This window comes from Leptopilina heterotoma, unplaced genomic scaffold, assembly GCF_015476425.1.
Source record: "Leptopilina heterotoma isolate Lh14 unplaced genomic scaffold, ASM1547642v1 Lhet_123, whole genome shotgun sequence".
NCBI classification, from domain to species: Eukaryota; Metazoa; Arthropoda; class Insecta; order Hymenoptera; family Figitidae; genus Leptopilina; species Leptopilina heterotoma.
The window spans coordinates 2,148,767-2,160,998 of NW_025110842.1; the positions used below are offsets into that span (position 1 = coordinate 2,148,767).

Here is a 12,232-nt window from a genome sequence, read left to right on the forward strand (position 1 = left end):
TCTCCCTTTATTTTTTTTCTCTCTCTGTCTTTCCTTCTCTTTTTATTTTCTTTCTCTCTCTGTCTTTCCTTCTCTCTTTATTTTCTTTCTCTCTCTGTCTTTCCTTCTCTTCTTATTTTCTTTCTCTCTCTTTTTCCTTCTCCCTTTATTTTCTCTCTCTCTCTATGTCTTTCCTTCTCTTTTTTTTCCTTCTCCCTTTATTTTCTCTGTCTTTTCTTCTCTATATTTTTTTCTCTTCCTCCTTCTCTATTTTCTCTATCTCTCTCTCCTTCTTTCCATATTTTCTTTCTCTCTCTATCCTTCCTTATCCCTTTTTTTCCTTTCTCTCTCTTTTTCTGAATTTCTCTCTCTCTTTTTCTCTATTTCTCTCTTTTCTTGTCTTTTTTCCTCTCTTTCTCTCTCTTTTTATAAATTTCTCTCTCTTTTTCTGAATTTCTCTCTCTTTTTCTGTTTTTCTCTCTCTTTTTCTGTATTTTTCTCTCTTTTTCTGTATTTCTTTCTCTTTTTCCCTATTTTTTCCTCTCTTTCTCTCTCTCCCTACGCAAGGGAGACGCAGTCGAGACGGAGAAACATTTGATGAGTGAGTGAAAGAGAGAGAGAGAGAGAGAGACGGAGAAACATTTGATAAGTGAGAGAAAAAGAGCAAGAGAGAGAGTGTAATTCAAAGAGTGGGTGAAGGAGAGAGAGAGAGAGAGAGAGTCCAGACGGAGAAACATTTGATGAGAGAGTGAAAGACAGCGAAAAACATACTCGAGACGAAGAAACATTTGACGATTGAGTGAAAGAGAGAGAGAGAGAGAGAGAGAGAAAATCGTAGGGAGAAGGAAAAAGAGAGAGAGAGAATCGTAGGGAGAGAGAGAGACAGCAAGAATCGTAGGGAGCAAGAGACAGAAACGAAGGGAGAGAGAGAGAGTGACGAACGGAGCAAGAGAGAGAGAGAGAGAAAGAGTGAGTGACGAATCGAGCAAGAGAGTGAAAGAGAGAGAGAGAGAGAGAGAGAGAGAGAGAGAGAGAAAAAAAGAGAAATGCTTGGAAGGATCTGATCGCAGCGAGAAACCGAACAACAGTCGCGCGTCATGCGGCGCAACGTGCGTGCGGATGGTTCTCTTTTCGTTGCGAGACTACATTGTCCACCGCACCGCGAATTCCCTCCTCGTTTTTTATTATTATTATTATAATAAATATTAATTAACAATATTTCGTGTTAACATCTCGCGAGATTTAATCGTAATCCCATTTTTTTTTCTTTCCTACCTACCTTTATCGTACATCGAATTTCGCGGCAATCGTCCGCCCACTTCCCCCCTCTTTCCGCGCACCTGCTTCCATTCGCCAATACGACGCTCGCTAATCTATCCCCACTCCGCAACTTTGAGCCGAACCGTCAATTTTTGCATTTTAACTAAAACTCGCCCCCTGTGAAATAAAGTTCTTCAAAAAAGTAAATTTTTTTTTTGCCTTTTTTTGGGGGGGTGAGGGAAGTGTCCTTTTTGTCACGCGTGCGCCAATTTTTGCAACGAGTACGTTCATTTTCGTTTTAATTAATTTTTCTATTTACAATTATAATAATTTTATTTTATTATATTTTTAATTTATTTGCAATTTCTTCTTTTTCGTTATTTGAAATAATTTTATTGTAATGTTTATTTATTAATAATTCTTCTTTTTAATTATTTGAAATAATTTTTGTAATTGTTTATTTATTAATTAATTTTCTTTTTCGTTAGTAAGGATTTTTTTTGTTTCTTGTTTTTAATTTCAGTTACAAAAACTTTGATATTAATGACAATTTTCCATATAGGAAAAATTATTTATTTTAACTGAAAAAAAGGGGGGGGGGATAATTTGTTTAATATTTAATTTTTAATGAATCTTTATATTTTGAGCTCTTAATTATATACATTAACTATAAAAATTATTTAAATACAAAGTAATATTAAAGAATATAAAATAATTATTGGTAAGATAATAAAAAAATGTAATTTAGTAAAATAATAATTTATAAATAAATCATTTAAAATAAGAAGTTTATAAATAAATAAATAATAATTTAGTAAAATAAAAAAGTTTGTCTTTTTAAATGTAATAAAATAACTTTTGTTTTTTTGAATAAAATTTAGAAAATTTTGTTCTTTAAATTATAAAATAATTTTTAATGTTTTAAAATATAAAATAGTTAATGAGTCAAAAAAGTAATGCTTATATTAGTATATATAACAATGAATGCTGACGCTCGGACAGTATTCATAATAAATTGTGTTAAAAATTAAAATAAGATAATTACTCATCTTCTACAAAATAATTTTTTCTCAATTTTTTTTAAATTTATGGAAGATTTATAACTATGGGCTTTAAAAGCGCACTCTAGATTAGATAATTTTTTATCTTACACGATAAGTATAGTATAACCTCTATTGGAGCCTAACTTTGTATCTTTTTTTCTATATATTCATAGTTTTTTTTCTTTAATTTTTAATTATTAAAATACATTTAATATTTCTCTCTAAAAAAAAAATTCAAATTAACCTAAAAATAGAAACTCAGAATTCGAATTCAGAAATCGAATTTTAATTAAAAAAACAGAATTGAAATTAAAAATTACAAAATTTAAATTAAATTGAAACTACTAAATTAAAAACTTGAAATTGAATTGAAAAATTGAACTTATTAAATTAAAAACATAAAATTGAATGAAACCCTTTAAAGTATTAAATTAATAAATTAAAATTGAATTAAAGAATTGAAATTACTAAATTAAAATCTAGAAATTCAATTAGAAATTAAAATTGAATCAAAAAAAAGGAAATTAAATTGGAGAATTGAAAAGTATAAAATTAAAAAATTGGACATGAAATTAAGAATTAAGAAATTAAGAACATGAAATTGAATTAAAACATTTAAAGTATTAAATTAATAATACTGAAATTGAATTAAAAAATGGAAATTACTTAATAACAATCTTGAAATTTAATGAGAAATTAAAATTGAATAAAAAAATTATTGGAGAATTGAAAATATAAAATTAAAAAGTTGAAATTAAATTAAAAATAATTTTAATAATTAAATTAAAAAATTGAAATTCAATAAAAAAATTGACATTACATTGAAAAATTGAAATTATATAAGTAAGAAATTGAAATTATTAAATTATAAAATTGTAATTGAATTGAAACATTAAAATTATTAAATTATAAAATTGAAATTAACTTGGAGAATTAAAAGTACCTATAAAATTAAAAAATTGAAATTATGGAAATATAAATTGGAAATTGAATTGAAATAAAATAATTAAATTAAAAATTGAAATTAAATTGAAAAATTGAAAGCATTAAATTAAAGAATTGAAATTGAATTGAAACATTGAAATAATTGAATTTAAATTGAAATCATTCAATTATAAAATTGAAATTGAATTGAAAAATTGAAATTATTAAATTATAAAATTGAATTGAAAAATTCAAATAGAATTGAAAAATTGAAATTGACTTGGAGAATTGAAAGTATAGAATTAAAAAATTGAAATTAAATTGAAATTATTAAAATTGAAAAATTGAATTTAAATTATTAAATTAAAAAATTGAAATTGAATTGAAAAATTGAAATTATTAAATTATAAAATTGAATTGAAAAATTGAAATAGAATTGAAAAATTGAAATTGACTTGGAGAATTGAAAGTATAGAATTAAAAAATTGAAATTAAATTGAAATTATTAAAATTGAAAAATTGAATTTAAATTATTAAATTAAAAAATTGAAATTGAATTGAAAAATTGAAATTATTAAATTATAAAATTGAATTGAAAAATTGAAATAGAATTGAAAAATTGAAATTGACTTGGAGAATTGAAAGTATGAAATTAAAAAATCGAAATTAAATTGAAATTATTAAAATTGAAAAATTGAATTTAAATTATTAAATTAAAAAATTGAAATTGAATTGACAAATTGTATTTGATTTAAAAAATGAAATTGAATAAAAAAATTCTAATTAAATTGAAATTTCAATAAATTAAAAAGAAAAAAGTACATAAAAAGGAATAAAATATAGAAAATGATAAATAATTTTATATTATAATATAATAAATTAAAAAAAAATAATTTAAATAACAGTTTAAAAATAAAATTTGTCAAATAGAATAAAAAACAAGATTAAGTCCCTACTAATCACTATTCATTTAAAAAAGGCGTGAAAAATTCTTCCACTTTAGGAAAATTACCGATAGGAGGTGAAGAATGAAAAGTCTTGTTTTTCTTTTTTATCTTTTTTACCCTCCTTAAAGAATGTTTTGAACAGATGGTTCTATATCTTCCTCTAGTGGAGATTACCGTTCGTTGGCATTAAAATGCAAGTTCTATGCTAAGATGGGGGAGTAGGGATTCTCTCTTACTCTTATACTATACCATTCATCTTTTTCTGAACACATTGCGCGAGTGTTCTTTCGATTCTATCTACTCACTTTATACTTATTTGCATATATAAAAAGCAGAGAGTGAGAGAGAGGACAAAGCTTCCTAATAGGATTGTTTGACGCCAATTGTTGTCATCCTAAATGACGTTTGTTGTTATATTGAAAATTTATTCTAAAGAATCAAAAAAAAAAAAAAAAAAAAAAATTATCTTCCACTTTTCATGTTTTAAATATTAAGGGCTTTCGATATAGATACTAATGCGTTTTGGAATAAATTTTCATTTTTAAATTCGAGATTTACATTTGTAAGGAAACGAGAAAGTGGATTAAAAATAAAAAGTTAATAAATAAATAAATAGAATTGAAAATTCAAATAAACAACTCTTCAATTCAGTTCGATTAAATGCAATTCAACTCGAATCAATTTCATTCTATTAATTTAATTCTATTAAACTCAATTCAATTTTATTCAAAACAATTAAATTCGAATCAATTCAATTCTATTAAATTCAATTCAATTCAATTTTATTCAAAACAATTCAATTCGAATCAATTCAATTCTATTAAATTCAATTTAATTTTATTTAAAACAATTCAATTCCAATCATTTCAATTATATTAATTCAATTCATTTCAATTTTATTCAAAACAATTCAATTCTATTGAATTCAATTCAATTTTATTCGAAACAATTCAATTCTATTATATTCAATTCAATTTTATTCAAAACAATTAAATTCGAATCAATTCAATTCTATTAAATTCAATTCAATTCAATTTTATTCAAAACAATTCAATTCGAATCATTTCAATTATATTAATTCAATTCTATTAAATTCAATTCAATTTTATTCAAAACAATTCAATTCCAATCATTTCAATTATATTAATTCAACTCATTTCAATTTTATTCAAAACAATTCAATTCTATTGAATTCAATTCAATTTTATTCGAAACAATTCAATTCTATTATATTCAATTCAATTTTATTCAAAACAATTAAATTCGAATCAATTCAATTCTATTAAATTCAATTCAATTCAATTTTATTCAAAACAATTCAATTCGAATCATTTCAATTATATTAATTCAATTCAATTCAATTTTATTCAAAACAATTCAATTCTATTGAATTCAATTCAATTTTATTCGAAACAATTCAATTCTATTATATTCAATTCAATTTTATTCAAAACAATTCAATTCGAATCATTTCAATTATATCAATTCAATTCTATTAAATTCAATTCAATTTTATTCAAAACAATTCAATTTGAATCATTTCAATTATATTAATTCAATTCTACTATATTCAATTCAATTTTATTTGAAACAATTGATTTCAAATCAATTCAATTCGATTAAATTCAATTTCATTCCAATCAATTCAATTCGATTAAATTAAATTTAATTCAAATCAATTCTATTCTAATCATTGTAATTCGATTAAATTCAATGCAATGCGATTAAATTGAATACAATTTGAATAAATTCTTTTAGGTTTCATTCGATGAATTTGAATTTGATTACATTAAATAAAATACAATTCAAATCTATAAAATTAAATTCAATTCGAATCAATTAAATTCAATTTAATTCTATGAAATTCAATTTAATTCGAATTATTTCAATTCTAATCGTTTTAATTCGATTAAATTAAATTCAATTCGGTAAAAATGAATTTAATTGAAATCAATTCAATTCGTTTTCGTTTCATTCCATGAAATGTAATTTGATTAGATTCAATAAAATACAATTCAATTCCATTAAATTAAATTCAATTCAATTCAATTCGAATCAATTCAATTCAATTTTATTCGAAAAATTTTAATTGGATTAAATTGAATTCGATTAAATTCAATTCAATTTAAATCAATTTAATTTTTTTTTGGTTTAATTTTATGAAATTAAATTTAATTCGATAAAATGAAATACAATTCAATTAAAAACAATACAATTTCATTAAGTTAAATTCAATTAGATTTAATTCAAATCGAATCAATTTATTCAATTATATTATGTTAAATTAAATTAAATTAAATTCAATACGAATCCATTCAGTTCAATTTTATTCCAAACAATTTAATTTGATTAAATTCAATTTAATTCGATTAATATTAATTTAATTCGATTAATTTCAATTATATTCAATTCAATTTGATTAAATTCAAGTTAATTCGATTAAATTCAATTTAATTCAATTTAACTTGATTAAATTGAATAAGAATAAAAATTACATTTGATTAAATTAAATACAATTCAATACGAATCAATTCAATTCGAATAAATTAAATTTCGTTAAGTTAAATCCAATTAGATTCAATTCAAATCGATTCAATTCAATTCTAATCGGTTTAATTTGTTTAAATTCAATTCGATTAAATTGAATACAATTCTACTCGATTTAATTCGAATCAATTCAATTCAAATTGGTTTAATTAAATTAAAGTAAATGCAATTCAATTTGATTAAATTGAATAAAATTCAATTTGATTAAATTAAATACAATTCAATTTGATTAAATTAAATACAATTCAATACGAATCAAATAAATTCGATTAAACTTAATTTAATTCGAATAATTTTAATTATAACCGCTCTAATTCGATTAAATTCAATTCAATTCGATTAAATTTAATTTAAGTCGAATCAATTCAATTCAATTCGAATAAATAAATAAAACTAAATAAACTAAAATAAGTTTTTTATTTAGAAAAGAAAATCTTTAAAATACACCTATTTTACTCGCAATATATAAAGATTCAGTAATAAAAATTAACAAAAAACAAACAAGAAAATAAAAATTAATGAAAAATCTGTACTTACTCTCAAAATATAATGATTTGTTAATAAAAATTAATCAAACAAAACAAAATACAAAAAATAAAGAAAAAAAACTGTGTTTACTCTCAAATTATAATGATTCATTAATAAAAATTAACAAAAAAGAAACGAAAATAGAAAAAAGAAAGAAAAATAGTATAAAAGAGAAAAATGGAAAAAAGGAAAAAAGAAATGGAGCAAAAAAGAAAAAATGGGAAAAAAAAGAAAAAACGAAAAAGAGAAATTAAAAAAAAAATAAATAAAAGAAAAATTGAGCCAAAAAAGAAGAATAAATTTAATCTTTGTATTTTATTTTTTTCAGCTATATATCGTCCGGAAACCGGAAGCAGCGCCAGGGCGAGAGAGCGAGCGAGCTTGCGTTCCAGAATTCGTTCGAATTAATTTTGCATCAGCGACTCTAGAATCTGGCACTGTCACACTTTTTCAAGAAGAAGTCGACTGTTTCATCCGTCCAAGAACAAAAAAGGAAAAAAACAATAAAAAGAGGAAAAAAAGACAAAAAGAAAAAATCTATGAAGAGACTGCAATCTGAAACCATCAGCCTCTCTCTCTCTCTCTAAATTCCTCAAATCACTGCCACAGAAAGTACTTGTCAAGATTTATCACCGAGAGAGGGGGGAAGACGACGACAATAAGACATTTTTAAGTTACTTCTATTTTTCTAGTCTAAGACAAAAAAAAAAAAAAAAAAGGAAAAAAGAACTTCCGACGACTCTAAAACGACGCTGAATTTTTAGAAACGATAAAAAAAAATAATCAGGATACGAAAAAAATTGCAAATAAATATTTTTTTGACTCTTTTTGAAAGAAAGGAATTTTAAACAAAAAAAAAAAAAAATCAGTTCTTAAAGAAAAAAAAGGAGGAAATAGTAAAGAAAATCCATAAAGATTTTCCCAAAAGAATATTTATCAATAAGCTTTCCGGAAAATATTCTTCCAGTAAATTTTCGAACGAAAAAAAGATTTTTTCGTAAATTTCCCCAAAGCTTTTCCAATAATTTTCCGAACGAAAAAATAATTTTTCCGTAAATTCCCCTGAAGTTTTCCGCAAAATTTCCGAAAGAAAAAAAAAATACTTTTCCGTAACTTTCTCCAAAGTTTCCAGTAATTTTCCAGAAAAATATATTTTTCCAGTAAATTTCCTTTGAATTTTCAGTTTGTTTCCAAGAAAACTATATTTTTCTAGCAAATTTCCAAAAAGTTTAAAGAAAAAAAAAAAAATTTCCCTAAATATTTTCCTTAATTTTTCCAAAATAAATTTTCGAGAAAATATAGTTTTCTTAAAGTTTCCGAAAGTTTCCAGTGGAAAATATATTTCTTTTAGTAAATTTCCTTCAAGTTTCCAAGAAGCGAGAGATTGGAGAAAGTGATAAACAACAAAAAATTGAGGAAAAAGAAGAAAAAGAAGAAAAGGAAAAAGAGAAAGAAGAAGAAGAAGAAGAAAGAAAGGAAAAAGAAGAAGAAAAGGAAAAAGAGGAAGAAAAAGAAGAAAAAGAAGAAAAAGAAGAAAAAGAAGAAAAGGAAAAAGAGAAAGAAGAAGAAGAAGAAGAAAAGGAAAAAGAGGAAGAAAAAGAAGAAGAAGGAAAGGAAAAAGAAGAAGAAGAATAAGAAGAGGAAAAAAGAAGAAAAAGAAGAAAGAAAAGAGGAAAAAGAAGGGAAAGGAGAAGAGGAAGGAAAAGAGAAAAAAAGAAATAAGAAAAGTGGAACAATATCTAAAGATTCGAGAAACGCTGAATGGGCAGTGAATTGAAAATCCGTGACACTTTGGCATCGAGTGGTAAACCAAGAGGAAGCAATCTCCTATCCCTCTAAAGATCTTTCCCCCTCTCCCTCGGCATTGGCAGAGTTTGGGAATTTCATTTGCAGGAAATCGACAAAGGACCTCAATTTTCCTCTAATTCAGGGACAAATCCAAAAAAAAAAAAGAATTCCCCCACTGCCCCCACTCAATTCAGAGAGAAACTTTCAAATCCAAATCTTCTCCTCAACATTCGAATTTTCCAAAAAGAAAAATTTTTTTTCCCTTTTTCTACGCTTTTCGACTTGAAAAACGAGAAAAACAAAAAGAATTTCTCTGAAACCAAAAATTTAAAGAGAGAACAAAAATTTCACCTTTTTCAACGCTTTTTGACTTAAAAAATAGAAAAGCAAAAAATATTTTTCCATAACCAAACGAAGAAAATAATTTTTTTTTCAAGAAAAGCCAAGAAGAAACCTCAGGAACAGAAAATTTGATAAAAGAACAAGATTTAAAATATTTTTTACAAATATTGATTGTAATTAAATAATAATTTAATTTTTGAAAAATATTAACTAAATAGAAAATTTTTTAACAAATATTAATTAAAAAAGAATATTTTTTAACAAATATTAATTAAAAGAGAATATTTTTTAACAAATATTAATTAAAAAAAAGGAGAATATTTTCTAGGAATATTTTTTTAACGACACACGAGTATAAATATTAAGTCGCCAAGAAGACCGAGAGGAAGCGGAAAGACAAGGGAATAAAGAATGAGAGACGAGAACAAAGGAATTAGAGGGGAAAAATAATAAAAAAAAGAGGAAGAAGAAGAAGACGACGACGAGACACAGTGGGAGGAAATAATATAAAAAAGTAGAAAAAAAGAAACGTATAAAAACGACGAAGAGAAGAAAAAATTTTGCCGAGTGACAACGAAAGTCAAATATCAGAAGAAGAAGAAGAAGAAGAAAAAGAAAAAAGGGATAAAAAACGTGAAGACAACAAATTTGAAAAAAAATTGAGTAGAGAAAGAAAGAAAGAAAGAAAGAAAGAAAGAAAAAAAGAGAGAGAAAAAATTAATAAAAAAATTGACACAAAAAAATTCTATCAAGAAAAATAGTGGAAAAGGAAATAAAGAAAAAGAAGAAATAGAAAAAAAGAAGAGAGAATAGAAATTAAAGATATTTTTGAAAAAAGAAATGTAAATAATAAGATGAATCGAATAGTAAAGGAGAAAAATGTAAATATAAAAGAAGAAATAATAGTCAAGGAAAATTCAAGAAAATAGAAGAAGTAAAGAAGAAAATAGAAGAAAATAAAAGAATAAAGAAAAACTATTGAGAAAAATAGAAGAATTTAGGAAAATAAAGAAATAATAATAAAGAAGCAAATTTAAGAAAATAGAAAAATAAAGAAAGAAGACAGAAAAGAAGAAGAAAAAGAAGAATAGAAAGAAGAAAAAGAAGAAGAAAAAGAAGAATAGAAAATTCAAGAAAATTGGAGAATAAAGAAAGAACCGAAAGAAATTTAAAAAAAAATAATAAAAAAGAAAAATTCAAGAATATAGAAAAATTAAGGAGGAAAATTAAAGAAGAAAAGGAAATTAAAAAATAAAGAAAAGGAAATTCAAGAATAAAGAAAGGAGATTAAAGAATAAAGAAAGGAGATTAAAGAAGAAAGGAAGAAATTAAGGAATAGAGAAAGTAAATTCAAGAATAAAGAAAGGAATCGAGCAAAGAAAGAAACGAAATTAAAAAGTAAGGAAAAGGAAATTCAAGAATAAAGAAAGGAGATTAAAAAAGAAAGGAAGAAATTAAGGAATAGAGAAAGGAAATTCAAGAATAAAGAAAGGAAACGAACAAAGAAAGAAACGAAATTAATAAATAAAGAAAGAAAATTCAAGAATAAAGAAAGGAAATTGAGAAGTAATTAAAGAAAATTCAAGAATAAAGAAAGAAAATTTAAAAGGAAAGGAAAAAATAAAGGAATAAAGAAAGGAAACTAAAAAAGAAAGAAACGAAATTAAAAACTAAAGAAAGGAAATTAAAGAATAAAGAAAGGAAATTGAAAAGTAATTAAAGGAAATTCAAGAATAAAAAAGGGAATTCAAGAATAAAGAAAGGAAATTTAAGAATAAAAAAAGGAAATTAAAAAAGAAAGGAAGGAAATTAAAGAATAAAGAAAGAAAATTAAAGAATAAAGAAAGAAAATTGAAAAGTAATTAAAGGAAATTCAAGAATAAAAAAGGGAACTCAAGAATAAAGAAAGGAAATTCAAGAATAAAAAAAGGAAATTAAAAAGGAAAGGAAGAAATTAAGGAATAAAGGAAGGAAATTCAAGAATAAAGAAAGGAAACTAAAAAAGAAAGAAACTAAATTTAAAAAATAAAGAAAGGAAATTCAAGAAAAGAAAAAAATTTGAAGAACAGTGAAAGAAAATTCAAGAATAAAGAAAAGAAATTGAGGAAAACGAAGTTAAAGTATAAAGAAAGGAAACTGAAGATTAAAAAAAGAAATTAAAGAATAAAGAAAGGAAACTCAAGAGTAAAGAAAAAATTTTGAAGAAATAGTAAAGAAATAATATAAAGAAAGCAGCAAAAAATAATGAAGATAGAAAACAGGAAAATATAAAGAAGAAATAAACCGGAAAAGCGTTCGAAAAATAACGACGACTATTAAAAAAAGAAATTTTCAAACGAGCCATAAAGAGCAAAACACTAAAGAAGCTATAAAGAACGAAACTAGAAAAAAAGCTTAATAAACAATACACAAAACGAGTCAATGAAGAAAAACGACTATTTAACAACCCCATAAAAATTTTAAATCCCATACAACTGGAACAAAAGAAAATTTTATTTTTCAACCAAATATTTTTTTTTTTTTAAAGAATTTATGAATTTCTATTAAATAGAATATTTCTGGAAAATTAAAAAAAATTCTTTTTCTTTAATTGGAAAGTGAAAAAAGTGTGAGCAAGAAAAACGGCTTTAACTTCTCTTTGTAGGATATAAACAACAATCATATAAAAATCTAGTACTTAATACTCCATTTTGAAAAAATAAAAAGTGTCGAAAAGTGTTCAAGAATCAAAAAGTCAAAAATTTTAGGCGTCAAAGTGTCAAAGTGACAAAGAGTCAAAAAGTAAAAGAGTCAAAAATTTAAAGTGACCAAGAGTCAAAACTTCAAAGTGGAAAAGAGTCAAAAAGTGAAGGAGTCAAAAATTAAAATTGACAA

At 23.7% G+C, this 12,232-nt stretch overlaps 1 long non-coding RNA gene across 1 annotated transcript; it reads left to right on the forward strand.

Annotated features, from left to right (window-relative positions):
- The first annotated feature begins 1,032 nt into the window (after window positions 1-1,032).
- Window positions 1,033-7,969, forward strand: LOC122512716. Its single transcript, XR_006302658.1, has 2 exons — window positions 1,033-1,520; window positions 7,557-7,969. It is a non-coding gene; the product is annotated as an uncharacterized LOC122512716 (long non-coding RNA).
- Window positions 7,970-12,232: the final 4,263 nt, after the last annotated feature.